A 7527-nucleotide genomic window follows, 5' to 3' on the forward strand; every position below is an offset into this window, starting at 1 on the left:
GTTTTTCCCCATTCAGTATGATATTATTATGTTGAGGTATGTTCCTCATATACCCAGTTTTTTGATGGGTTTTATCATAAAGAGATGTTGGATTTTATCAAATGCTTTTTTAGCATCGATTGAAATGATCATATGGTTTTTGCCCTTCATCCTGTTGATAGGGTGAATCAAATTAATTGAATTGCATATATTGAGCCATCCTTGCATCCCTGGATTAATCCCACTTGGTCATAACAAATGATTTTTTTTTGATGCGGTGTTGAATTCTGTTTGCTAGTATTTTATTGTGGGGTTTTGCATCAATGTTCATCAGGGATACTGGCCTGTAGTTTTCTTTTTCTGATGTGTCTTTTGTTTTTTGCAGGAAGATAATACTGGCCTTGTAGAACAAGTTTGGAAGTATTCTCTCCTCCTCTATTTTTTGAAATTCTTTGAGTAGAATTGGTGTTAGTTCTTTAAATGTTTAGTAAAATTCAACTGTGAAGCCATAAGGTCCTGGGCTTATCTTTGCTAGAAGACTTCTTGTCATGCCTTCGATCTCATTACTTGTTATTGCTCTGTTCAGATTTTGAATTTATGTTTTAATCTTCATAGGTTGTATGTGTCTAAGAATCTATCCATTTCTTCTAGGTTTTCCAATTTATTGGCATATAGTTGCTCATAGGAGCCTCTAATAATCCTTTGAATTTCTGTGTTATCAGTTGTAATTTCTCCTTTTTCACCTCTGATTTTATTTATTTCAGTCTCCTCTCTTTTTTCTTAGGCAAACAGTGTGTCAATTTTGTTTATCTTTTCAAAAAAAAAATCAACCACTGCTTTCATTGATCTTTTGTATTTTGTAGTTTCATTAATTTCTGCTCCAATGTTTAGTATTTATTTTCTTCTATTAATTTTATGTTTGGTTAGCTCTAGTTTTTCTAGTTCTTTGAGATGTATCATAAGTTGTTTATTTGAAGTTTTCCTGCTTTTTAGATGTAGGCACTTATTGTTATAAACTTTCCCCTTAGTGCTGCTTTTGCCGTATCCTATAAATTTTTATGTGTTTCTATTTTCATTTATTTCAAGAAATTTTTAAATTTCCTTCTTAATTTTTTCATTGTCCCACTGGTCATTTGGGAGCATATTATTTAATTTCCATGTTTTTGTATAGTTTCCAAAGTTCCTTTTGTTGTTGATTTCTAGTTTTATTCCATTGTGGTCAAAGAAGATATTTGACAGGATTTCCATTTCTGAATTTTTTAAGACTTGTTTTGGGGCTTAATGTATAGTCTATCCTTGAGAATGATCCATGTGCTGAGGAGAAGAATTGTGTTCTGCAGGTGTTAAGTGAAACGTACTGTGAATATCTATTAAGTCCATTTGGTTGGCCGGGCGCAGTGGCTCACGCTTGTAATCCCAGCACTTTGGGAGGCTGAGGCGGGCGGATCACGAGGTCAGGAGATCGAGACCATGGTGAAACCCCGTCTGTACTAAAAATACAAAAAATTAGCCAGGCATGGTGGCGGGCGCCTGTAGTCCCAGCTACTCGAAGAGGCTGAGGCAAGAGAATGGCGTGAACCCGGGAGGCGGAGCTTGCAGTGAGCTGAGATTGCGCCACTGCACTCCAGCCTGGGTGACAGAGCGAGACTCCGTCTCAAAAAAAAAAAAAAAAAAAAAAGTCCATTTGGTCTCTAGTGCAGATTAAGTCCAATGTTTCTTTGTCGATTTTCTGTCTGGATGATCTGTTCAATGCTGAAAGTGGGGTATAAGTCTCTAGATATTATTGTGTTGGAGTCTAGCTCTCTCTTTAGCTCTAATAATAACATAATATTTGCTTCATGTATATCTGGGAGCTCTACTGTTGGGTGCATATATATTTATAATTATTATATCCTCTTGCTGAATTTACTCTTTAATGACCTTTTTTGTCTCTTTTTATAGGTTTTTGTCTTGAAATCTATCTTGTCCAATGTAAGTATAGCTACTCCTGCTCTTTTCTGGTTTTCATTTGCATGGGATAACTTTTTTCCATCCCTTTATTTTCAGTCTACGTCTATCTTTATAGGTGAACTGTGTTTCTTGTAGGCAACAGATCACTGGGTCTAATTTTTTTCATCCATTCAGCCATTCTATGTCTTTTTATTGAAGAATTTAGTCTAGTTACATTCAATGTTATTACTTATAGGTAAGAACTTACTCTGCCATTTTCTTATTTGTTTTCTGGTTGTTTTGTGGTCTTCTCTTTCATCTTTTCTTCTTTCCTGTCTTCATTTTAGTGAAGGTAATTTTCTCTGGTGACATGCTTTAATTTATTGCTTTTTATTTTTGTGTATCTGTTGTATATTCTTTGATTTGAGGTTACCATGAGGCTTGTAAATATCTTATAACCCATTATTTTTAACTCATGATAACTGAACACTGATTCCAAAACAAACAAGCAAAAAGAAAACTAATAAAAACTCTACACTTTAAACTCCTGCTTTTTAACTTTTTGTTGTTTCTATTTATATCTTATTAAACTGCCTATGTCTTGAAAGGTTGTTGTAGTTATTATTTGTGATAGGTTCATCTTTTAGTCTTTCTACTCAAAATATGAGTAGTTTACACACCACAATTACAGTGTTATAATATTCTTTGTTGGTCTGTGTATTTACTATTACCAATGAGTTTTGCACCTCCAGATAATTTCTTATTGATCATGAATGTCATTTTCTTTCTGGCTGAAGCACTCCCTTTAGCATTTCTTGTAGGACAGGTCTGGTGCTCATGAAATCCCTCAGTTTTTGTTTGTCTGGGAAAGTCTTTATTTTTTCTTCATGTTTGAAGGATATTTTCACCAGATACACTATTCTAGAGTAAAAGGTTTTTTTTTTCCTTCAGCACTTTAAATATGTCATGCCACTGTCTCTTAGCCCGTAGGTTTCCACTGAAAATTCTGTTGCCACAACCATTGGAGCTCCTTCATATGTAATTTGTTTCTTTTCTCTTGCTGCTTTTAGGATCCTTTCTTTATCCTTGCCCTTTGGGAGTTTGATTATTAAATGTCTTGAGGTAGTCTTTTTTGGGTTAAACCTGCTTGGTGTTTCATAACTTTCTTGTACTTGAATATTGATATCTTTCTCTAGACTGGGGAAGTTCTCTGTTATTATCCCATGAATAAACTTTCTACTCTGATCTCTTTTTTTATCTCCTGTTTAATGTCTTATATTTGCCCTTTTGAGACTATTTTCTAGATCTTATGCACATGCTTTATTCTTTTCTATTCTTTTTCTTTTGTCTCCTCTACGTATTTGCAAATAGCTTGTCTTCAAGCTCACTAATTCTTTCTTCTGTTTGATCAGTTCTGCTGTTGAAAGATTTTGATGCATTCTTCAGTATGTCAGTTGCATTTCCCCGCTCCAGAATTTCTGCTTGATTCTTCTTAGTTATTTCAATTTCTTTGTTAAATTTATATGATAGGGTTCTGAATTCATTCACTGTGTTATCTTGGGTTTCATTGTGCTTTTTTAAAACAGTATTTTGAATTGTCTGAAAGGTCACATACTCTGCTCCCCAGGATTGGTCACTGGTACCTTATTTAGGTCCTTTGGTAAGGTCATGTTTTCCTAGATGGTCGTGATGCCTGAAATAGGGGTCTCAGGACTCTCATTAGTGTCCTGTTCTGCTGTGACTGAGCTGGTATACAAGTTGCCAAGACATAGTCCTCTTTACTTTCCCCTCTCCTCTCCTAAATCAGAGAGAAGGAGTCTCCTGGAGCCATGAGCTGTGCTGCCTGGTGTTGGGAGAAGGGTGATTAAGCGCTCTGTTGGCCACTCCCACTGGTGTCTCAGTAGGCCACATGCACCTCAAGTACACTGGCTCCAAGACAAGCACAACACCAGGACTTGCCTAGGAATTTCAGTCCTTGTGGCCTAGAATGCCTTTCAAGTTCATTTAGTATGCCAGAGGATTTTGCTGTGGTCGAGGAGATTGCCTGAACTTTGGTTCTAATCACTAGGATGGGCAATTTCTCTGTGACTTGGGCTGGTCTAAATGCTCCTTCAGTGGACACTGGCCGAGTTCTGCCCCATGTTGCTTTCCACTGTGACAAGGCAGCACTGAGTTCCAATGCAAAGTCCCACAATCACCGCGCTCTCCCTCCCCCAAGTGCACAGATGCTCTCTCCACACTGAAGGGCAGCTGCTGGGGGATGTAGGAGGAGTGGTGTAGGTGATGCAAGACTGTCTTTCCCACCCTTTTTGGTGCCTCTTTCCTTAATATGGTGTTAAAACCAGGTACTGTGATTGCTCACCTAATGTTTGGTTCTTACGAAGGTGTGTCGATAGTTGTTTAATTTAGTGTTCCTTTGGGCAGATGATTGCCGGAAGCTTCTATTTGGCTATCTTTCTTTGTCTCCTATGCCTTCTCCTGAGTCACATCCTTAAGCAAGGCATATTAATGTAAGAGGATTTTTCCCTTTTAGAGAGTGAAATTGAAACTAGTGGAATGGTAAGAATATCGGCTTTTAAGTCAAACTATCTTTCAAATTCGAACACTACCCCTTATTAGCTTGGTAAGCTTGGGCAATTTTATTAACCTCTCTGTGTCTGTTTCATCATCTATACAGTGGATATAACAGAACTACCTACATCCATCTCACAGTTATTAAAATGAGTTTATGTAGTGGCTTAGAATTGGCTTTTCTGTGCCACTAAGTAAATGCCCAGTAAGTACTGTTCATTTTTGTTTACAGTTGTGATGAGTATCAATCCAGCAGATATCTTGGTATCTGGTTTTTATTCTAAACCATTAGTTTTAGAAAATAATTATCCTGACCTGGTTTCCTTTTTGGAAACCATTTTATATGTTTATATAGTTTTAAAATTATATATTAGATTTCTTCCCTTCTCTATGCCACTTTCTCAATCTTTTGCTATGTTCCCTGCTCTAACCTCCCAAATAAATTGTTTTCTTTCAAATCCCTCAAGTTCCTTTTGGGATTAATCCAAAAAAACTAAAATATAAAAATATATTTAAAAAATGTCTATCTACAAATGCACCATATTAAACTAGGCATAAGAAGGTTACTCCAGTTGTGTTCAGGTTCTGCTTTATTAAGTTTAGTTCTAATCCCTCTGCAGATGGGATTTGCGAGACTTCTCTTTCTAAATGGCAAACGTTATGCAAGCAACAGCAAGACCCTACCCCAGCACAGTTCTCCACTCCAGGCTCTGATATAAGCAACACAGTGGGTTAGAGGAAAACATATTTAAAAAAAAAATCAAATAAAACCCAGGTTTTCTTGCTACTAAGTGTCTGGGGATCCCTAGCCTCTTTAACTGGACTCGGCATCCAAGAAAAAGCTTGTCTGGGAGGTGATCTACTGACCAAGAGTTCTGACTGCATTGTTTCTGGACCATTCTCCATCCCTGCACCCCCCCTTTCCTATGCTTAGGAATAATAATAATAGTCAATACCTCCTGGGAACAGATCACTATTCTAAGCACTTTACATATATTCACGCATGTAACCATTACAACAACCCCAGGAAGTAGTCAGTTATTATTATCTTTATGCTATATTTGCAAAAACCAAGAAACACCAGAAATTGGGGCAACTTACTTCTTTCAAGAACAGTTTGGTTGGCCACTTGTGTCACAGGTAGTCATTCAAAACAAACAAACAAAAAACCCTTATATTTCAAAAAGCAGGCTTTCAAAAAGCAGGCAAATTGGAGATGTTTCCTAAATATTCCCCCATCCACCCACTCACCCACAAAAACTCACTGCAACCCCAATTCAGAGTCACTTATCCAAACACAACCCCAAACAAAGCTTTTGAAGAGCTTCTGCCAACCCCATGGAGATATCTTTGGATATTCAAGCAAACAGAAGGAGAGAAAGGTAGAATATGCGAGAAAAAGGAAATGCTTTGTCGAGCCAGCTAAAGCAGTCACTCCACAAACTGCTTATCAGGTGGTTTTCTTTTTAATCAAGAAAATCTTCAGAGATGTCAGCCTAACAATAAAATATATCTGCTTTCATTGGTAGGCTATTCCCATCTTCCTTTAACACTGAGTAACACCCTCACTTTCTCGCTTTTCATTGTTTTTTAACAGATTTTGAAATAAGTCAGTCTAAGATGAGTGTTATCATACTACCCTGGATAACATCCTATAAGCTGAGCCTGCATTTGTTCTGCATCTTGAGGAACAGAGGTATACCCTGGAGGAATGCACTGGATGCTATGGTTAATTAAGTAATTTACTCAATCAAGTTTAACAGTGGTTTTAACTTTAATGAGATCATTACATTTTAATATGGAAATAACAGCCTTGTATCCTTAACAATCCCCACAGTCCACAAACCCGCCTCCCTCTTCCGCCCACTTTGCACCACGGCTGATGTTGATTTGTGAACCTGAACACCTAAGGGTAACATCCAGAACTTGTAATACACATGTCTAGGGCCCATTACGGATACACCCATGTGAACCACTGTTCTGGCTTCTGGTGTCCCCTGCTATATATTCTAAACCCACACAGGGCTTGTCACTCATGGTAAGAGCCAAAGTCTTAATAATGGCAGAGTTCTTTCTAGATAAAGGGAAACGGAAACTTTTTACATTGAAAATTGGTGTAAGGAAGGCACAAAGAGAGAAACAAAAGAAAATAGCCACATGGGCAAAGTGGCTTTCAATTGTCCTAGGGAGACGTACCCTTAGGCTACCAGCCTCAACTTGGGTTGCATTTAATTGGGATCCCTAAAGGCCAGCAAATCATTAATGTAATGGCCTTCCAAGCTCTTATTGAGAACTTTTATTATCCTAGATACAGTACTTTGGAGATTAACTAGGAAAAGTTTTACAAGACGGTGAAGGTAATGAATCATGAATTCTGTAAGGGTAAACCCAACACTCTGAAACCAAGTACAGCTGTCTTATATTTGCTCTGTGTGCATTTTGCTACCCATAATTTTGTCATCAATTTTCATCTTTTGTTTAAACATATTTGTCTTTTGGACAAGATAGGTCATATTTCATAGGTTTGATGAATTTTCTCCTTGGTCCAGTTTTACAGAATTTGCACTTAATTAATTGCCCAACCTTTAATTCGACAGACTGTTTTTAATGGCTGTGTAGTTTCAAAAGCATATACACAGTGGAATTTCGAAAAAGTAATTGTTTTTGTGTCACTTCCAAAGAAAGTCGCAATTATTAAAATGTGTAAATAATTTGTCAAATGCGCAATGGGCAATAATTAGGAAGATATCAAATAAACCTTTAATGGATATTTTTAATTTGTTGTTCAGCAGGAATATTTAAATAATGCAACAAAATATGTCATTTTTCTCCTCAGAACTATAGAAGCCAAATTCCAATGTGAAAATGCACCTTTCAATTGCACAGACTAGGTCATAATGGAGGTGACACTCATAAAAGATTTTCTAGCTCTTAGCAGAGCTGTAAACCGGGACCCCTCATCCAGGCAGACAGCACAGAATCTGAAAATCTGCCTATCAAAAGCATCATTCAAGCCACAAGGCTCTTCTGTTCCTGGTAAAAGGCAGG

This window comes from Hylobates moloch, unplaced genomic scaffold, assembly GCF_009828535.3.
Source record: "Hylobates moloch isolate HMO894 unplaced genomic scaffold, HMol_V3 SCAFFOLD_21, whole genome shotgun sequence".
Classification (NCBI taxonomy): Eukaryota; Metazoa; Chordata; class Mammalia; order Primates; family Hylobatidae; genus Hylobates; species Hylobates moloch.